The 22,419-nt window shown below is 40.9% G+C and overlaps 1 protein-coding gene across 1 annotated transcript in view; it reads left to right on the top strand.

Moving 5' to 3' along the window:
* The window catches only part of OTUD7A (OTU deubiquitinase 7A), a 363,177-nt gene that overhangs the window by 172,934 nt on the left and 167,824 nt on the right, over positions 1-22,419 (top strand). The window contains exon 3 of the mRNA XM_062204557.1: positions 4,339-4,467. The gene's annotated coding sequence lies outside the window, so the exon portion shown is untranslated. The remainder of the gene's footprint in view (positions 1-4,338; positions 4,468-22,419) is intronic.

Genomic DNA, 22,419 nt, shown 5'->3' with positions numbered 1-22,419 from the left:
ACAGGGAGAAGATGGCATATTCAAAAAAAATTGTCATAATCGATAATGTTGAAAGAAAGAACTGGATGCCAGCAATGTACCATCTATGTGAATAACTTCCAAATGGGTAATAAATCTGAATTTAAAGTCAAATGTCAAATAAAAGGAATATTAAGAGAAAGCTTTGAACCATATCCATAGACTCTCAATTGAGGGAGATCATTTTTAATTTTTTATTGGCAAATAATAGTTGTACATCTCAATGGGATCCAATACAATGTTTTAATACATTTATATATTGTGTGTTGATCAACTCAGGATAACTTACATTAAGTTAGTCAATTTGAATAATTTTAGACTTAGAGAAAAGTTGTAAAAGGCATACCCGCCATCCTGTTGTACCAAATGTTAGCATTTTACAAAACCATAGGACAGTTATCAGAATTCAAGAATTAACACTGACATACAGTGTGAACTAATCCACTGATGTCAGTATTGGAATTTCAGTAGGTTTTTCACTAATGTCCTTTTTCTGTTCTAGAATCCAATCCAGATCCCACACTGTGTATAGATGTCATGTCCTCCTAGTTTCCTCAAACTGTGATAATTCCTAGGTTGTACCCTAGGAGGAAAGAGATTGCTAATATGATATGCTCGTCTCTGTACTGGTATATACATAATATTGATAATTTTTTCCTATTTATATTTTGATTGACATGTAATACTTGAACATTTTTATGGTATAAATTACAAAACATCAATGTATACACAGGATTTATTTGGTGTGTCTTATTATTAGCTTTGATCCTGACTAAGGTGATGTCTGTCAAGTATCTCTGGGGCAGCATTACCATTTATCTGTTTGTCGTTCATAAGTGATATCTTACAGAAGCTGGTTTGAGGCTGTGTTGTAGAGACCCTCTTTCTCATCACACCCTTGAGTTGGCAAAGTTTGAGATCTCGGAGGAAACCTGTCAGGCCATCTTCTTGCACGATTGCATGCAGTCAGATGGTCCAGGGATGATGACATCGAGAGAACTGACAGATGGACAGGGAAAGCAGAAGAAATTCATCTTCTGTGAATATAGGATTTTATGATTGCCCAGGTTGGAGAGAAGTGACGAGGGACAGGAGAGAGAGGGAAGGAGGGAGGAAGGGAGGGAGGGAGGGAGAGAGAGAGAGAGAATATGAATGAGAGAGAATAAGAATTAATGATGCATAGAGAAAGAGAAACATCTCATTGAGAAGGAGAAGTCAAAGAAGCATTCAGTTTTTTTAATTTTGAATGACATGGAGAACAGGGAAGTTTTACAAAGAAAATGGTTTGGGTTCTAATGAATTTGAGGGACCAATGAAATGTACAAATGGACATACCATCAGGGAGTTGTGGACTGAAGGCTAAAAAGAAAACAAGACTACAGAGGTTAGTAACTTTTATGAGTGTGGAAGTTGCCTGTAAGGAAGAGCTGAGCCAAGGACAGATTTGGAAGAATACTCAAAGTGTGCTGCAAAGAGGAATCAGTGAGACAAAACAGCAATGAGGAGGTGAGGAGTCCAGATCACAATGGTATCAAGCATACCACAACAGTGATATCAAGGATGAAGAATAGGTCAAGATGGCAGCTATGAGCAGATCTGTCAACTAAGACCAGGAAGGCCAGTGATTTGCTCATTAGAAGATCATAACTATTTTTTGTAAGGGAAAGGGTTTATCGGGGGAAACCTGACAGACCGGAGGGAAGGGGCAAAGAGGGAAAAGAGGGAGAAGGAGAGTGTAAGAGAGAGATCCAGAGAGAGATCAAGAGACAGAGAGAGAGAGACAGAGAGGGAGAGAGTTCAGGAGATGGAGAGAGAGTGATAATAACTTTCATAACTGTGGTTTACACAGGGACAGGATCCAGATTTGGGTAAGGACTAAGGGAGTACATAAAATGGAATCAATGATGAAGTGAGAAATGGACAATATTCATGAGCAGTTCAACAAGGAATTGTGCTTGGTGATGATGCTGAGGGACCTCTCTGGGACCCTTTATGTATTAATTTCTATTATTATATATTAATAATACTAACAGAAGTACTAACAGCTCTCAACACTAGGTAAGCAACATAATTTTAAAAATAAATAAATAATTGTGTGTTAATTAAAGAGTTCAAACAATAGTACTAGAACAAAAAAATACTATAATGGATAAAGTATTGCATTGTACATCAACAGTCAGGACAAGAGCTGATCAAGTTACTGTTTCTCATAGTGTCCAATTCACTTCAACAGGTTTCCCCTTTGGTGCTCAGTTAGTTGTCGCCGATCATGGAGAACATATGCTATTTGCGGGAAAGGGGAGGGTTGCGGGTGGGAGGGAAGTTATGGGGGGGGGGGAAGCCATTGTAATCCATAAGCTGTACTTTGGAAATTTATATTCATTAAATAAAAGTTTAAAAAATAAATAAATAAATAAATAATAAACAAAGGTACCAAATTTTGATAAATGCAAAAGTGTTTGAACAAAACATGTTTCAGCTGCTTAGCTTTGATGTGAAAATCCCCCGGTTTAACAAAGAACCAGAGGAGGCCAGCACTGTGGCATAGTAGGTAAAGCTACCGCCTGCAGTGCCAGCATCCCATATGGGCACCTGTTCAAGTTCTGGCTGCTCCACTTCCAATCCAGCTTTCTGCTATGGCCTGGGAAAGCAGTAGAAGATGGCTTAAGTGCTTGGGCCCCTGCACCCGTGTGGGAGACCCGGAAGAAGCTCCTTGTTCCTAGCTTTAGATCAGTGCAGCTTTGAGCATTACGGCCATCTGGGGAGTGAATCCCAGATGGAAGTGATCCCAGCACATGAAAGACCTCTCTCTCTCTCTCTCTCTCTCTCTCTCTCTCTCTCTCTGCCTCTCCTTCTCTCTCTATGTAACTCTGACTTTCAAATAAATAAATTAATATTTTTTGAAAAAGAACCAGAGGATAAGGGCCATGTTCATTCCTAATGTAAAAATAAAATTCATCTTGAATAAGAGATGTATTTGTGACAGCAAAATTTCATCCATTTTGAAATAGGAAATATCCTTGGTGGAAGAGGGACCAGTTAGAGAAGAACGTCACTAGTTGGAGGTCAGAAGGACACGTGGTGTAATGGGTAGGAAACTGGTAAAGCCTCCTGTTGGGGAGCTGTGGTAGTGCTGTAGGCTCTGTGATCAGGGAAAGACTTTTCAGACGGCTGAAATAGAATGCCTCTGGGGCACCAGGAAACATGGGGGCAGAGTGGCTGATGCCCTCACAGAGCTGGGGAAATGCTTGGTTCATACTCCTTTCCAACCTTGTGTTACCCCCTCTGTCCCCTACCCCCTTGGACTCTACACTGAATCTGCACCAAATCCTTCCCCAGCCCTGTGTTCATGCAACTCCTTCACATGCAGGTCACCCCATGTCTTCACACTGCAGGTTCCTTCAGCCAAGAATTCTCTTCCCTGGGCAGTGGGAGGACAGGCCTGTGCGCCTCAGGCCATTTGCTGTGCAGCAGCTGAGAGAGTCTCCTGAGAGAAATCGTCTGCCCAGTCCAGGGTATGGTGCAGAATGGGCACTCAATAGATACCAGGCCCCTCGGAGAATTCTGAGTGTTTAAGATCCACGCCAAGGTTCTGCTTCCCTTTGAAAAGTCCCCTGTGCCCCACGGGCCCATGACTTGGTCACCACAGAGCTCGCTGCACAGCAGATGTTGGTTCCCAGCTCTGTCTCCACTTTCAGACTGCAGGGTTGTTTGAGACTGCTGTTGCCTGGCTGGGAGGGAGGAGCCCTAGGGGCATTGGAGCCCCAGTTATCCTGTGGGAAGCATGGTTATCGTCCCCCAGTGTGGCAGAGTCAGAATAGGGTGCTGGGTGTGACCAGACTGCCACCCTCTCTTAGCTTCTGAGCATCCACAGGATTCTGACACCTGCAGGAAGACCTGCATTGCACACTAAGACTGGGAGTGGATCTCAAGGTCAGGAGGCTCTTGGGTTTGGCCATCACACTGACCACTGAAATCCCCCATACACCACACCACTGGAGCGTCTCCTGGGCTTTATGACCCCTCTGAGGAGGTCCATTCACCTCTCCTGGGATTCAGTTTCTCCCGGGTCTGACCCCAAAGCCTTCTCCTTTCCGAGACACCCTCATGCTGGCAGTCATTTTAAAAGTAAAAGGTAAACCATGTGCTGGGAGTGTGGGTCAGGGCATGGATTCCCCTTCCAGATCACTTGATGGTGTTTAAATGTGAAATATTGGTATTTACTTTTCAAAGGTGAAAAAAAATCTTAAGATTTCCACTTTAAATTCCTATGTGTGTTGAAGTATGAACATTCCTCTGTATTCTTGTTGTCTTTTCCAGAGCTCTCAGGGGCTGTGGTCTCACATCTTGCACTGGGGCACCAATGGACCATTTCCAGCAGGGATGGTACGGGGCTGACCCGAATGCCTGACTGCACCCATCACCTCCGGAGAGCTGCACACCTGGAAAGTGAGTCCTGTGTGCATGGGGCCCCGGGGACAGTGCCACAAGGATAGGTGCAATCAGTGTCTCTAACAAAAGTATCTAATGGTTTTGGGAACAGGCAACCTGATCAGGCCTAAAACCCAGTAATGTCATCTCCCCAGTGAAGTCCCCGGGAGAGAATCATGAAATGTATCTCCCATTACATTAGGATGTGAGTTTAGAATAATAAATGTGGTTCTGAAAAAGAACGTGACTGTAGTGATTGACAAGTGATTTGATTTGAGCTAGTGCAAAATTTACTTTGTATCTGTTGCCATCTTTTGCAAGCATGATTAGTTTCAACAGTAATAAAAGTATAAGAAAAATAGCCCTATCATATTAACACACTAGTTGTTTTCATGTTTAACGTTTTCTCTTAGTTCTTCTCCAAAAATAGAACCTTCATCGAGTTGATATCTGAGTGTAGTTATTTTCTCTAAGGGTTTTTGCAACAAACATTTTCGTTTACTTTTTTACTTACTTTTATTTTGGAAAAAGTTCAAATCTACAAAAAGGTTGAAAGCATAGAACATGAACACCGGTATGCTCTCCACCCAGATTTATTAATTGCCTACCTACATATGCAAACACACACAGGGAAAGATTGGACATTTGTATTTGTGTGTGTGTTATGTGTGTGCATGTCCAATTTTTTATCTAAAATATTTGGAAGTAAGTTCCACTCATCATGACAGCCTGTGACATATATCTGGTAAGCACATAGCTGTCTTCTGCTCAACTATGGAGCCATTATTACTGCAAAATTAAACATTGAGAGATTGTAACGTCATCCAGTTTACTTCCCCTTTTCAAATAATTCTGCATGCCCCCAAATTATTCATCAAAGCTGTTTCCCCCTTGTTCAGCATACAGTCATCACACTGAATTTGGTTGTTTCTTTCTATCTAAACCAAAACTGCTTCTGTTTTTATCGTTCATCATGTTGACCTCCTTGAAGAACCTAAGCCAATGCTTGGTAAAGTATCTCAGAATCCGGACTTCTATAACCGTGTCTTCTACTAAGATTCCACTGACTATTTCACCTATTTCTCTTTACACTGCGTCTGTGAGCACAGTGTGGCGGTGCATCTGTTGTTGGTGATGGCAAGTTTGCTTACTTGGTGCAGAGGTTTCCTCCAGAGCTCTCCTTTATAAAGTGACCTTTTCTTTCTGACTCCTTGTAATTGATGAGTTAGTTGGTGGGATGATTTTTGAGGCCATTAATTGTTCATTGTCACCCAGTGGCTTTAGCATCCCATCATGATTACATTGTGATTTTTCACTCACTGCGTAATCAGGCCCGGGACTTTCTTTCTGGTCACACAGTCCTTTATTTTTCACATTTCCCATGATGTGAGATCATCACACAAAGGAATATGTGGGGCAGTCAAGAGGAAGACTCTGAAATTAGACTGTCTAGGTCCGCACCTTGTCTGTCTTACACCGACTGGCTGACCTTGAACAATGCTTCACCTCACAAACCCTCAGTGCGTTGATATTTCAGTTAGCAGACTAAGGGAGGCCATTTGGCCTAATGACTAGGATGCCTGTTAGGATGTCCTGGTCACACGTTGGATCACCTAGGTTTAAAACCCAGCTCCTGTTCCTAACTCCAGCTTCCTACTAATGTGGACTCTGGGAGGGAGTAGTGATTGCATCCCCAACTTCTGGCTCTGGAACCCTAGCCATTGTGGGCATTTGGGAAAGAACCAGTGGATGTGAGATCTTTCGCTCGTGCTCTCTCTCTCTTGCCCATCCTCTCTCTTTCTCAAATAAATTAGGAGACTAAAAGTGACAGTGGCATGAAGTGTCTGCTACGGGATAGGGCCTGTGGTAGGTGATCAGCAGGCATCAACTGCTCATTCCTAGTGCAGGGAGGAAAGCCCAAGAGCCAACTGGGCACAGCTTCACTCCTGACACCTTTCCTAAGACCTTTGGCCAAATGCTAGTAAACCTGTATGACAGGGCAGACTGTCCCCATGATCTCGGTGATCGTAGTTTGAAGTCCCTGCAGTTAGAAGTTTCCATAGAAGAGCAAACAAACTGTGACAGGAGGCCTTCACTGGTGAGCAGTGTCTGAGAGGTGCCCTCTGCCATCCTACTTGTCTGCCCCTACCCCAGCCTCCCTCAGCTCCTTCTCTGCACCTGTATCTCACAGTTTGCCAAGGTCAGTAACCAACTGCACTTTCTGTTTGAAGATCATTAAACTTTTCGGCTTAGAACCCAGTTCTTGGGGTTTTATTTTTTTAAAATCTACTTATTTGTTTAAAAGGCAGAGCTACAGAGAAGCAGAGGCAGAGAGAGAGAGAGAGGTCTTCCATCTGCTGGTTCACTCCCCAGATGGCCACAATGGCTAGACTGCACCGATCTGAAGCCAGGAGCTTCCTCCAGGACTCTCACATGGGTGCAGGGGCCCAAGGACTTAGGCCATTTTCTACTGCTTTCCTAGTCACAGCAGAAAGCTGAATTGGAAGTGGGGCAGCCAGGACTTGAACCGGCACCCATATGGGATGCCGGCCCTACAGATGGCGACTTTACTGGCTACGTCACAGCATCAGCCTTGGTTTTATTTGTTTTGTTCTCAAAATTAATCTCCCCTGAGAATATTCTGAAACTTTAACCAAGAAAACAGCTGGTGAAAACATAGGCTTTTTAGAAGCTACTCATGAAGGTAGACTAGACTGAGACTTAAAAATAAACAAGTAAATAAAGCCTGCTCTTGCATAACATGTTAGTATCTTTTAAATGCTCCCTCTGGGCCGGCGCCATGGCTCACTTGACTAATCCTCTGCCTGCGGCGGCGACACCCTGGGTTCTAGTCCCGTTGGGGCGCCGGGTCCTAGTCCCAGTTGCTCCTCTTCCAGTCCAGCTCTCTGCTGTGGCCCGGGAGGGCAGTGGAAGATGGCCCAAGTGCTTGGGTCCCTGCACCCACATGGGAGACCGGGAGGAAGTACCCAGCTCCTGGCTTCAGATCCGCGTAGCACCGGCCGTAGCGGCCATTTAGGGGAGTGAACCAACGGAAGGAAGACCTTTCTCTCTGTCTCTCTCTCACAGTCTAACTCTGCTTGGCAAAAAATAAATAAATAAATAAAATAAATAAATGCTTCCTCTGAAAGTTCGCCTCACCTGATTGTCTTCCCTAAAACTCCTTAAAGCAGTGAGAGCTCTGTGCTCCTTGCACCTGGCTGACGCCTGACTGGCTTCTCATGAGGCTGAGCTTAGAAGATGGTCCAGGGCTATCACCTGTGTCCCTGACCAACTGGTCGTGGTCAGCCTGTGGTCACCAGGACAGAGGAGGGCCTTGCAGACCAGAGGTTCAACCTCCTTAAAGTGTCACCACCACCCTCTTCTGTTTCCATATTATCAACCCCTCACAGGCACGAATCCTCTGCTTCTGTCCTTGTCCCCTGATGCTCTCCTTGGGAACAGGCTGTGCTTTCCCAGTTTCCCAGGTGTGGGCTCAATCGAACGATTTAGAAGATGAACGAAACACATGAAAAATCAAACCTTTTGTGCTGCATAAACACCGAGGAAACCACTTGGGTTTCATCCGAATGTGTGGATGAAAGTGTCAGAGCTGCCTTTTCTGTTTCTCAAGGTGCATCCTGAAGAATTTCTGTCCACAGGTCTTGAGTGAGTTCTTTGTTCCCGACCCATATGCCAGAGGATGAAGTGGAGCAGCTCAATCCAAGGAAAAGCCCCTGTCACGAAGCCCCCACCTACCCAGCCTGCAGCCCAAAGCCAGGCCCCTGCTTCTCCCTCCGCCCTCTTGCTGTCGCCTTTCCCACACTGCAGAGTCCTGTTGTGCACCTGGTCCAGTGAGGGTGCTGATTCTCAGCTTTCTGGCTGGCTGGGAAGCTGTGGCATGGCTCTTGGCCTCGGGAGCCTGTTTTCCACCCACCTAGTGGAGATGGTCGGCGCACCTGGGTCACCCGCCCAGAGCAGTTTTGAGATGCATGTCCCTGCTCCTGGGGTCCTCGACACTGAGTATCTGAGGACGTGGCTCTGTGTTCAGGTTCCCTCTTTAGCAGTCTTTGTCCATTCATGCATCAGCATGACTGTGCATGAGGATTCTTCATAGAACACCTCCTTTCCTGACCCTTGGGTGTCTACAGTTGTCACAGACAGGAATGAGCCAAGGCCTACAAGGCCGGCAGGGACTGTCCATTGGTGTGCCATGAGGTTTCCTTTGAATTGTTTCAAAAGTAAAAAAAAAAAAAAAAGTGTAAATCATCTACAGGCAGCTGTAGGTGGGAGAGGGTGAGCAGGGGCCTCCACTGGGCAACACTGCATCAAGTCACATCCTCCAGCCCCAGAATGGAACCTCAGAGTTTCCCCCTGGCTCCCTGGGGCTGGAGCCTCACAGTGGGTGCTGTTAAAAGACTGCTTGACCTCAACGCTTAGTTGCACCAGGGTCTGGTTGAGGGGCTAAGTGTAATAGGTGGATTTGTGCCTCAGGTTCCTCATCACTGAAAAACTGAGGCTCATGGGAGTACCCACCCCATTGGCTTTAGGTGAGACCAAAGCAAATTCGTATGTGAGAAGTTCACGGGCCATGGCACCTGCTAAGAACACAGTGAGTGCTCGGTGAGTTTGCCGCATTCTGACTCATTTGTCCTGATGACTATCTCTGTCTTGAGACCGGTGCACAGCACTTCTCTTTGAGGTCAGTTTGCAGCAGACATGCCTGTGTGCCATGGAAGCCATATTTTTGTTCTGCTTGTCATGCTCCCTTATGTCAAAGTTCTCAGGTTGTCAGCCCATTGTGCCCACCATGGGCCTTCTATGTTCCGACATTCCATTGGGTACTTTCACTTCATTGAGGAGTGAGACTGGCCTTTGAGCCCTGAGACCTCATGACAGTAAGACTGATAACTAACAGGGCTACCACCTGACTCCTGAGTATACAGCATATTCAGTGTGGGTGTGCTGGACAAGTGGATAGTCAGGTTGTGGGTGGGATGTTGCAGAAGACACAAGATGTCATCACAGTGCTGAGAACATGGGACAATTTAAAGCTGATAAATTGCTTGCTTCTGGAATTTTCCATTCAATTTTCCTGATTGTGGTTGACCAACAGCAACTGAAACCTCAAAAAACAGAAACATAGTAAAGGGGACTACTATACAGTATAAAGTTAGGGACAAAGGTGTCACTTTTAACAGATTGTAAACAGTGACACTTTAAAGCAGAACAGTTCTATCACTTCATAAGAATATACACAGTAGAGTGTAAATACTCTCCCTTAAAATGCACAGGCAATTTCGTCATTCACATTGAATATTTACATCCTTTTGTTTTTTCCTTGGATTTGCATTTCTATTTCATGTCCTCCTAGAACTTGGTTGTATTCTTCTTGAAAATCATTTACTGATCATCCCATCATATGTCTTTTTGTTTGTATATAGTATACCTATGAAAATATGCACATGCATCACAGAATATTTCTTGTCATTATTTAAGTCATTAATAAGGCAACCAACAGACAAATGGAGTATAAGAGCTTTGGAATAACTAATATATAAAGTCAGTTGGGAAAGAAATATGTGCAGAAATGGGATGCTAAGTTAACTCTCCATCAATAAAAACAATACCCTTCTTTGTGTTTATATTTTTACTAAACAAATAAATTTATTTCTGCAGGTTCACCTTGAACATCACAGGGGTTCACACCTTCTGCATTTTTATCAGCTGTGAATTATTAGATAAATATTTATGATACTTCTCAAGACTTTCAGAATAGAATCAAGCAGACATATTGTCAGTGTTCCAGTAGAATATCAAATATTCAGGAAGTCATCATTTGTTTGTGACAGTTAGCTAAAATAAGGTGGCTGACAAATTATGAGTGCCATCTTAAGGTGCAGCTTTTGGCCTGGTGTGGATAGTGTGAGGACATCAGTGGGAGGTGGCTTCAGATGTGGTTCCCAATCCCCACTGCCTCCTTGTGTTGCATGCGGACTGGACCTAGTGACTTGCTCCTAATATACAGGAGACAGCAGAAGTGTCACTCCCAAGATCAGATTACAAAGATTGGCTTCCCTCTTGCTCTCACTCTCTTCTCACATGGTCGCTCTGATGAAGCCAGCTGTCATTCTATGAATGCACATATGGAAAAGCCCCTGGGAGAAGGATCTGTTAGCTAAACAGTCCTGAGAAAGCATCTTGCCAGCAGTCACACAGGTGAGCTTGGAAGGGGATCCTCCCTAGTGGAGCTTGCAGAAGAGGCTGCAGCTCTCACCCACATTTTGAGTACAGCCTCCCGAGAGGCCGAGCCAGATTGCCTCTGATACTTAGCACAGAAACTGTGAGACTCTGCATATGGATTGTTTCAAATCCCTACATTTGAGGGTCATTGACTTCACAACAATAAGTAATTAATATAGTACCTGTGAAAGCTGGGCGTGTTGAATGCACTTGGATATGTGCTTTCCAATGGAGCTGCCATTCATCTGTATCTGTATCTCTTGTCTTCCTTCTCCCCCTTCTTTCCTCCCCTCACCCCATGCTTTTTTCATCTTCCCCTCTTAATTCCCATTCCATTGGAGCTCCCCTGCTCTACAGCTGGGATTACATCCTTGGCCATTGATTAGAGAGCCTTGAATTCAGAGGCAATTTATTTGTGGGACATTGTGCATTCCAGAAAGAAGTACTCTGTCCTTTGCCAATAGCAACAGAGTGTTCTGTGTTGAAATCGGTTGCTGCAAACTTGCTGTGACTATTTCCTCCTGGGCTGCACTGCTGCTTCTTTGGTCTTGAGCCAGTGTCTGATGTTTGAAGAAAATTGGTTTTACCGTTATGTCTTCAGCGGAGTGGACTAATAAATTTTCTGCCAAAAAATAAATGCAGTTTCTTCCTTGACTCAAACAGCTGATCCTGGAAGTTTAGACTTCCTAGTCCTCAGTTTCAACATATAAACAACCTTTTAAAGTTTTTGTTTATATGACACAGAAATTACCTAAAGCAAATCTTTCGAAAGGGTGGAACTGCAGAGGGTTTTATTAGTTTCCCAAATGTATTAGTTGTTTTCTAAGCATTTCATTTCAGAATAGTTTAAAAAAAATTGTGAGGTAATAATGTAAATAGTTCCCATTTCCATCTCATTTTAGTATTTTGTCACAATTAATGAACCACACCCAGCTTCCCCTACTTCCCAGATCTACCAGGTGTATTATTTTAAGTTTATACTTGCAGATAATATGTAGATAATAACAATAGCATTTATAATTGTACTGAACTTTTTTGGTGTTCCCTGTGTACCTGGCACTATGCCAAGTCACCCCTCAACAACCATACCAAAATAGAAACTGCCACACACGTGTTGAAGGTCAGCAATGAAAACCAAGGGCTAGAAGTCAATTTTCCCAAACCTTTTCAGAATGTCTGCATGGGTTTGTATTTGTATAAGTATTTCTAGTAACTAAAAGTAAAAACCCAAGTAACTACTGAAGAAAACAATTAGCAGAATAACCCATTAGGTCATGAAGTCACAAGAATATTATGGAAACCTGAGTGGGTTCTTAAAAGCCCAGCCATCTTAGTGTTATCTACTTAAAATATATAAAACCACCCAAGATTATGGATATCTTCTTCATGTATTTATTTTTCTGGGTGAAGTGGTTTATTCCATTTGAAGAGATGGAGATATGGATAACAAACTGAATTTTGCCATTCACTGACTTGTTTAAATATTCAACTAACATGGGCATATTAGAAACCACAAAAACAAAAAAAATCTCCTGGGTTCATGAAATTTGAATGCCCTTTTCCATGGAAAAGAGCTACTGATTCTATGTCCTAGGTTCTGTTGACCATAAGTAGCCTGTAAACTTCCCAGAGTAAACACTAATCACACTGGAAATTCTGTCCTGTTTCCTCACTAGCACACACGCAGACACGTCCACACACAGGTAAATGTTTACTTACATTCATATGCACATGCACACAGACACAGATGTTCACCCACACTCAACACTCATGCACTGACACACACAACACACACACTCAGACACGCAGAAAATCTCATGAGCACAGCACACACACACAAGCACATACATGCATTTTCTGTCACATGAATACCTGAACATACCTGTGAGTGTGGTCTGTGGTCCAGCAAGTGTTGATTTTTATATGTGAATAAAATGTAACTTGAAATTATTTTGTTTATTTTACTTATGAATGCCCCTTTGTTCTAGCATCATTTGTTGAAAAGTCAGTCCTTTCTCCATTGGATTGCCTGTGCGCCTTTGTCAAAAACCAGTGGTCTGTTTTCTGTTCCACTGATATTTGTGTCTGTCCTTTCACCAATACTATACTATCTTGACCACAGTGGATTTATAATGAATCTTAAAATTGGGTAGTGTGAGTGCTTCAATTTTTTTCTATTTTGATATTGGTTTGGCTAATCTAATTCCTCTATCTTTCCTTTATACATTTTAGATTCAGCTTATCTCTGTCTACAAAGAATCCTGCTGGGATGTTGACTGGGATTTCATTGAATTCATAAATCAATATGAGGATAACTGACATCTTCACTGTATTATGTCTTACAGTCCATGGGAACAGTACATTTATTTAGGTCATCTTTGAACTCTTCTGTCTGAATTCTGTGAATTCCTTCCAGACCTAATCTCCAGAATGTGCCCTTGCTCTGCTGTTCTCCCAGTGTATTTAGATCCTAAGTTGAAAGACAGACACAGACATCCACAGATGGACTAACAGACAAATGGTGGGTTATAGAGAGAGACAGAGACAGAGAGAGACAGATAATACAGAAATACATATTGACAAATCACACCCAGAACACAAACGATGGAGGGAAAAGGAAAGGAGAAATAGAATGGCAAAAGCAGAGGTAGAAACATAGATGGTGGTAAGACGGACGCATGACAATAACAGAAAATAGCGGAAAAGGAAGGCATGCTGACAGTTTGAAAGATAGATGAAAAGAATATTTTTATTTAAGTCTTTTAAAGATCTACAAAATTCTATGAAAGATGTGATAGCCTCCCAGTGTATAGATGAGGAAATAGACCCACAGGGATTTAGTGATTTTCCAAAGACAACCCCCCCCATACACACACCTGGGACAAGTGGCAGCCAGAGTCCAAAGCCAGCTCCACCTTTCCCCAAGGTCTGCACCAGTAGTCTCCTTGGTTCTTCAAACTCCAGTCCTTGTTCATTTTGCCTCCATTCTTGGACCCACGCCTCCATCAGGTCTTTTATATCTAATTTACTGCCTGCAGTGGGAAATGATGCTTAAGCTATGCTTTATTATAGCAGCACAGGGCAAAGAACTTAGAGGCCCATAAAAGAGAAGCAAGCACTCATGCTGCCTCCCTCCCAGGGCTCCAAGCTCTAATAGGCCATCATGCCCACAGAAAATGCATCTCCTCTAGATGTTTGTCTCTTCTCAAGCTCTTTTCCTTCTAGTATTGTTTAATTACACTGCAATACATGGCTATTCTCACATGCCTTAGAGAAATCTTCATCTTGACAGCTAGTCCAGTTCATTTCCTGGATGTACTTGATTTAGCCAGTCTCCCGCTGACAAACCAATACTTTTTGATGTCTCTAGCTGTGCTGCAAGGGACATCCTTAGACATCTTCTTTGTGCTCATGAGCTGGGTTGCCTCTAGGGAAGATACAGAGAGGGAGATTTGCAGCGTTACGGGATGTAAAAGTTAAAATTACATTGGATACTGATAAAATGCCCTCAGCTGAGCTCACTGCCAATCCCAAATACTCCCAGTGGCAATGTTAAAAAATTATTTATTTCACCTTACCTTGATGTTTTCATACTTTGTTTTTTTCACCAGTCTGGTTGGGGGTGTGCTGTAGTTAATGGTTATCTTATAGTTTAATTCACATTTTCTTTATTATTACTAAGATTGATTCTCCATTTGTTGACTGGCCATTCGAGTTTTCCATAAATTTCACATTCATTCAATGTGCCAGTTCTTTATTGATCCATGTGTCTTGTTATCATTTATTGGGAGCATTCATCATGTATTCTAAAGACAAATCACTTGTTTATTATATATTTTCCAAAATCTTCTCTGATGAGATTTTATTATATTTTTGTCTTTTAGGACTTTGTTTATTACCTTGGGTATTTGCTATTATCGATTTTACTAAAATGATTTATGTTTATTTGTTGTTTTATTTATCTGAAAGGCAGAGTGATGAGTGACAGAGGCACAGAGATCCTCCATCTGCTTGCTCACTGATTCCGCTTCCCAAATGCCCACAACAGCCAGGGCTTGGCCAGGCCAAAGCCAAGAGTCAGAAACTCCATTCAAGTCTCCCAAGTGGGTGGCAAGGACTCAGGTGTTCAAGTCATCATCTGCTGCTGCCTTCCAGGCTGAGCATTTGTAGGAGACTGGATCGGAAGCTGAGGCAAGACTTGATCCCAGGCAGGTGGCCCATGGGGCAACTTAACCTGCTGTACCACAGTGCCTGGTCCCAAACTTCTTTTTAACAGACTTTTACTTTTTACAACATCAGAGGGTTTATACATTGCTCTGGACTAGCCAGACACTGGGACAAATATTTTCCCAAATCTATATGCTTTCACATGAGACAACTGTAGTCTCTCCATTTGTTAACCCAGTGTGATCAGCAGAGAGAATTCATCTTTACAGGATTCTTCCATCCTGTAGCTTCACCATTCCTTGGGATCTCAGATCTTCCTCTAAAACCACTATAATGAGCTAATAAATTAGACATAGAAGTGGGGATCCAGTGGGAGGTTTGGGGCCATTTCTGGAAGTAACCCACATCATTTCCTCATCACATTCCACCAACGTGGAACTTGGTCCTAAATTCACACCTTACTGCATGGCAGACCAGGAAATGTAACCCAGAAATGTTAAGGAAAGTGCTGTGGTCACATCAAGAAGGGTCTCCAGTATACTTTCTTTCCTTTCTTTTTTTTAATTTCTTTTTTTGTTGTTGTTGTTGTTGGGATTTTTTTCAGTATGCATATCTTTCTCTTTTTTAATTTTTAAAAAAATTTTACTAATATAAAGCGAACCAATTTCATAGATACAATTCTAAGAAGATGACCATACTTCCTGCTCCCTATTAAGCCTGTGATTATAAAGTAAATTGAAATTATTTTATTGCAAAAGTTAAAAGAAAAAAGGAAGAATTTTCTAACGTTTCATTGAAATATAGTATACATATCAAGAAATGTACATAAGTTCACAGATAAATGAGTTATCTGGTCATCTGGTCAACCAACGCCCAAATTAAGAGCAAAGCATTGCTAGTCCCCCAGAAGTCTTCATTATTCCCCCATTTCTTTTTTTTAGCATGAGAAATAGGACTTATTGGCATTTTTGCATGGTATGATTCAGTGAAGCACTATTTATAGCTATATCAAATGATATGACTTTCACACAATTTTTATACTCTCTATATAAACTACCACAAGGAAGAGAGAACGTGGTATTTGTATTTTTGGGTCTGGCTTCTTCCACTTAGGATAATGTTCTCCAGTTGCATCCATTTTGTTGGAAATGTCAGGATTTCATCCTTTTTTTATAGATGAGTAACATTACATTATGTATATCAAACACATTTTCTTTATTCAGTCATCAGTTGATGGGCATCTAGCTGGGTCCTGTATCTTAGCTGTTATGAGTTGAGCTGCTGTAAACAGGGGAGTGCAGGTGAATCTTTCATAAGTTGATTTCATTTTCTTTTGAGATATTCCTAGGAGTGGAATAACTGGATCATATGGTAAATCTATTTTTAGTTTTCTGAGGCATCTCCATGATGTCTTCAGCAGTGGCTATACTAGTTTTCAGTGCCACTAACAATGTGTACCTTTTTCTCCACATCCTTGATAGTATTTATTGCTTTTGGATTTTTGGATGACAGTCATTCTAACTGGAGCAATGTCATATATCATTGTGGTTTCTATTTGTGTTTCCCTGATGGCTTAGAGAATCTGACCATTTTTGTGTGTCTTTTAGCCATTTGTATTTCATCTTTTGAAAACTGATATTTTCCCATTTCTTAACTTGATTTTTTTGTTTTGTTGTCATTAAGTTCTTTGAGCTCCTTTTATGTTCTGGATATTAATCCTTTATCAGATCTATAGTTTATAAGTAATTGCTCTCATTCTGTCAGTTGCCACTTCACTCCTTGTTAATTGGTTCCTTTTCTATGCAAAAACACCTTAGTTTGATGTGATCCAATTTTCTACTTTTGCTTTTGTTGCATTACTACTGGGGTCTTATCCAAGAAATTTTTGCCTAGGCCAGTGTCTTAAAGCATTTTCCCTATGTTTCACTCTAATAATTTGATGGTTTCAGGTCTTAGGTTTAGATCCTTTATCTACTGTGAGTTGACTTTTGTACAGGGTGTAAGGTAGAATCTGGTTTCAAACTTCTGCATGTGGAAATCAATTTTACCAGTGCCCATTTGTTGAACACATTGTCCTTGCTCCGTGGAGTGATTTTAGCTCATTTATTGAAAGATTGGTTGGATATAGTTGCATGAATTACTTTCTGGGGTTTCTATTCTGTTCCATTGATCTACACTTCTGTTTTTGTGCCAGTACCAGGTTCATTTGACTATAATAGCCCTATAGTATGTCTTGAAATCTCTTGTTATGATTCTTCCAGTTTTGTTATTAGTGTTTAAGATTGCTTTGATTATTTGGAATCTTTTGTGTTCCCATATGAATTTTAGGATTTTGTGAAGAATATCCTTATAATTTTGATTGGTATTGCATTGAATCTAGACATTGCTTTGGGTGGTATGGGCATTTTTATGATATTGATTCTTCCAAACCATGAACACTGTTGATCTGTCCATTGCTAAAAGTGGGGTATTGAAACCCACATTACTATTGTATTGGAGTCTATGTCTCCCTTTAAATCCATTAACATTTCTTTTAAATAGCCAGGGGCCCTATAGTTAGATGCATATACATTTATAATAGTTACATCTTCCTGTTGAATTGATCCCTTAATCATTATATAGTGCCCTTCTTTGTCTCTTTTAATAGTTTTTGTTTTATAATTTATTTGTTTGATATTAGGATGGCTATACCAGCTCTTTTTTGGTTTCTGTTAGTATGAATATCTGTTAGCATTATGTTTTCTATCCTTTCACTTTCAGTCTGCATGCATCTTTGTTGGTGAGGTGCGCTTCTTGTACGCAGCAAATAAATGAGTTTTCTTTTTTAATCCATTCAGCCATCTGTGTCTTTTAACTGGAGAGTTGAGAGCATTTACATTCAAAGTGACTACTGATAAGTAACAACTTTGCCCTGCCATATTTCCATTAATAGTCCTGTTTTTTACTTTTGGTTTCCATTGTACTCTTACTGGGCGATTTCTACCTCCACCTTCTTTCATAGTGATGTTCCTGTTTCTGTGTTTCTGTGTGTAGCACATCCTTGAGCATCTTTTGTAAGGCTGAGCTGGTAGTTATAAATTCTTTTAGTTTCTGTTTGTTATGGAAAGTCTTTATTTCTCCTTAATTCATAAATGAGAGCTTTGCAGGGTACGGTAGTTTGGGTTGACAGTTTATTTCTCTTAAGACTTAGAATATATCTCACCATTCTCTCCTAGCCTGTAGGGTTTCTTATGAGAAATCTGCTGTGAGTCTAATTGTGTTCCTCTGAATGTGATCTGGTGTTTCTCTTGTGTAAATTTTAGAATCTTTTCTTTATGTTTTACTGTGGAGAGTTTGACTACAATGTGTTGCAGTGAAGATCTTTTCTGGTCGTGTCTATTTTGAGAGTTCTGTGTGCTTCCTGTACTTGGATGTCCCTTTCTTTCTCCAAATTTGAGACGTTTTTGTTAGTATTTCATTAAAAAGGCCTTCTAATCCTTTCTCTCTTTCCATTCCTTCAGGAACTCCTAGGACCATATGTTGGGTCATTTTATAGTATCTTGGAGATCTCCAACAGTATTTTTTTTTAGTTTCTAATTTCTTTTTTTTTTTTTTTTGGTCTGACTGTAAAATTTTCAGAAATTTGTCTTCTAGTTCCGATATTCTTTCTTCTTTCTTGCCTACTCTATCATTAAGTCTTCCCACTGTTTTTTTATTTGATCTATTGAATTCTTCCTTTCTTTTATTTCATTCTACTTTCACTTTAATATCTCAATTTCATGAGAAATTTTCATTTATTTCATGAATTTGCTTCTGATTACTTTTAAGTAATCTGATGATTAATTTTCTGAATTCCATTTCTGGCATTTACTCAATCTCTTCATCTTCACCTTCTATTAGAGGTATTGTAGTGTTCCTTTGAGGGGCTTATAGTGTCTTTCTTTTTCTTATTTAAGTTTCTTCCTTTGTTTTTTGGCATTTGAGTAGTTTTTTGGGGGGTCTGATTGCTTTTATCTTTGGTGTGTATCTTTGTGGTTTAGTGGAACATCTATACTTTCAGTGAATACCAAGAGGAATGTGCTGAGTATAGCCTGGTTGCTCTGTTCAGTATTCCAGGGTGGAACAAGTATCCAAGGTAAGGCCCTCATGGGGCTTTGTAACTCTCCTGGTTATCTGGATGGAGGAGAGTACTCACCTCTGTTGGTGTGAACCACCCTCTCTTCACAGCTGCAGGACACCCCAGTGTTAGTCTCTGGTGTGTTCAGCACTAGCTTGCACTGCTTAATGAACTGCATCTTTGATGTGTGTTGTCTTTCCTGTGAGCACACTTCCCTCTGTTATGTGCTGCTATGGGTCTGTGGATCGTGGGCTAGGCACAGAGCCCCTGCCTATTGGAGTCCAGCTCAATTCTCAATGGTGATGATGGGTACAAGCTTTCAATAGGCAGGGTTTCCCTTTGTCATACACTTGCATGGGGGGGAAAGGAATTCTTCTGACTTGTTATGTTGTTCACTGTTTGGGTGGGTGGTGAAGCAACCCCCACTGTTGTTGGGTGCATACGTGGAAGGCAGGAGCAGGCGGCAGCCACCTGCCTGCATCCAAAAATTTTTTTAAAAAAATTAATTAAAAAAACTTAAAAAAAAAAACCAAAGGAACAGAATGGCTTCTCCCAGCTGGCTGTTGGTCCCTGCAGGGTAGGTAGTGGGGAGGGAGGTGGGCCACCTCCCTATTTGTTTATTTTTTTTCTTTTTTTTAACTTTTATTTAATAAATATAAATTTCGAAAGTACAACTTTTGGATTATAGTAGCTTTTTCCGCCAATAACCTCCCTCCCACCCACAACCCTCCCATCTCCCACTCCCTCTCCCATCCCATTCTCCATCAAGATTCATTTTCAATTATCTTTATATACAGAAGATCTATTTAATATTTACTAAGTAAAGCCTTTTGAGTTTGTCAACTTCGATCTTATTTAGACAGGGCCATAGTCAAAGTGGAAGTTCTCTCCTCCCTTCAGAGAAAGGTACCTCTTTCTTTGATGGCCTGTTCTTTCCACTGGGATCTCACTCACAGAGACTTTTCTTTTAAGTCTTTTTTTTTTGCTAGAGTGTCTTGGCTTTCCATGCCTGAAATACTCTCATGGGCTTTTTAGCCATATCTGAATGCTTTAAGGGCTGATTCTGAGGACAGAGTGCTGTTTAAGACATCTGCCATTCTATGAGTCTGCTGTGTATCCTGCTTCCCGTGTTGAATCATTCTCTCATTTTCAATTCTATCAGTTAGTATTTGCAGACACTAGTCTTGTTTATGTAATCCCTTTGACACTTAATCTTATCATTATGATCAATTATGAACTTAAACAGAACACTTTGACTAGTGAGATGGCATTGGTACATGCCATATTGATGGGATTGAATTGGAATCCCCTGACACATTTCTAACCCTACCATTAGGGGTAAGTCCAAGTGAGCATGTGCCAAACTGTATATCTCCTCCCTCTCTTATTCCCACTCTTATATTTAACAGGGATCACTTTTCAGTTAAATTTAAACGCCTAATAATTATGTGCTAATTAAAGAGTTCAACCAATGGTATTAAGTAGAAAAAAAAATACTAAAAGGAATAAAGTAGTAAATTGTTCCTTGACAGTCAGGACAAGTCATTGTTTCTCATAGTGTCCATTTCACTTCAACAAGTTTCCTTTTAGGTGCTCAGTTAGTTGTCACTGATCAGGGAGAACATATGATATTTTTCCCTTTGGCACTGGCTTATTTCACTCAGCATGATGTTTTCCAGATTCTTCCTTTTTGTTGCAAATGACTAGATTTCATTTTTTTTTACTGCTGTATAGTATTCTATAGAGTACATATCCCATAATTTCTTTATCCAGTCTTCTGTTGATGGGCATTTAGGTTGATTCCATGTCATAGCTATTGTGAATTGAGCTGCAATAAACATCAAGGTGCAAGCAACTCTTTTATTTGCCAATTTAATTTCCTTGAACCATGAAGACATAGAAAACCTAAACAGACCTATAACCGAGTCAGAAATTGAATCAGTAATAAAGGCCCTCCCAACAAAGAAAGGCCCGGGATCAGGGGGATTCACTGCTGAATTCTACCAGACATTTAAAGAAGAACTAACTCCAATTCTTCTCAAACTATTCAGAACAATTATTGAAAAAGAGGGAATCCTCCCAACTTCTTTCTATGAAGCCAGCATCACCTTAATTCCTAAACCTGAAAAAGATGCAGCAGAGAAAGAGAATTACAGACCAGTTTCCCTGATGAACATAGACGCAAAAATCCTTAATAAAATTCTGGCCAATAGAACGCAACAACACATCAGAAAGATCATCCACCCAGACCAAGTGGGATTTATCCCGAGTATGCAGGGATGGATCAACATTCGCAAATCAGTGTGATACACCACATTAACAGACTGCAGAAGAAAATCCATATGATTATCTCAATAGATGCAGAGAAAGCATTTGATACAATACAACACCCTTTCATGGTGAAAACTCTAAACATATTGGGTATAAAAAGAACATTCCTCAATACAAAGCAATTTATGAAAAACCCACAGCCAGCATCCTATTGAATGGGGAAAAGTTGGAAGCATTTCCACTGAGATCTGGTACCAGACAAGGATGCCCATTCTCACCACTGCTATTCAATATAGTACTAGAAGTTTTAGCCAGAGCCATTAGGCAAGAAAAAGAAATTAAAGGAATACAAATTGGGAAGGAAGAACTCAAACTATCCCTCTTTGCAGATGATATGATTCTTTATTTAGGGAATCCAAAGAACTCTACTAAGAGACTATTGGAACTCATAGAAGAGTTTGGCAAAGTAGCAAGATATAAAATCAGTGCACAAAAATTCAACAGCCTTTTTTATACACAGGCAATGCCATGGCTGAGAAAGAACTTCTAAGATCAATCCCATTCACAATAGCTACAAAAACAATCAAATACCTTGGAATAAACTTAACCAAGGATGTCTAAGATCTCTACGATGGGAATTACAAAACCTTAAAGAAAGAAATAGAAGAGAATACCACAAAATGGAAAAATCTTCCATGCTCATGGATTGGAAGAATCAATATCATCAAAATGTCCATTCTCCCAAAAGCAATTTATAGATTCAATGTGATACCAATCAAAATACAAAAGACTTTCTTCTCAGATCTGGAAAAGAGTATGCTGAAATTCATATGGAGGCACAGGAGACCTCGAATAGCTAAAGCAATCTTGTACAACAAAAACAAAGCCGGAGGCATCACAATACCAGATTTCAGGACATACTACAGGGAAGTTATAATCAAAACAGCATGGTACTGGTACAGAAACAGGTGGATAGACCAATGGAACAGAATAGAAACACCAGAAATCAGTTCAAACATCTACAGCCAACTTATATTTGATCAAGGATCCAAAACCAATCCCTGGAGTAAGGACAGTCTATTCAATAAATGGTGCTGGGAAAACTGGATTTCCACATGCAAAAGCATGAAGCAAGACCCCTACCTTATACCTTATACAAAAATCCACTCAACGTGGATTAAAGATCTAAATCTACA

This window comes from Lepus europaeus, chromosome 11, assembly GCF_033115175.1.
Source record: "Lepus europaeus isolate LE1 chromosome 11, mLepTim1.pri, whole genome shotgun sequence".
Lineage (NCBI taxonomy): Eukaryota > Metazoa > Chordata > Mammalia > Lagomorpha > Leporidae > Lepus > Lepus europaeus.
The sequence above is the reverse complement of the archived record's forward strand: the minus strand, read 5'-3'. Positions and strand labels throughout refer to the sequence as shown.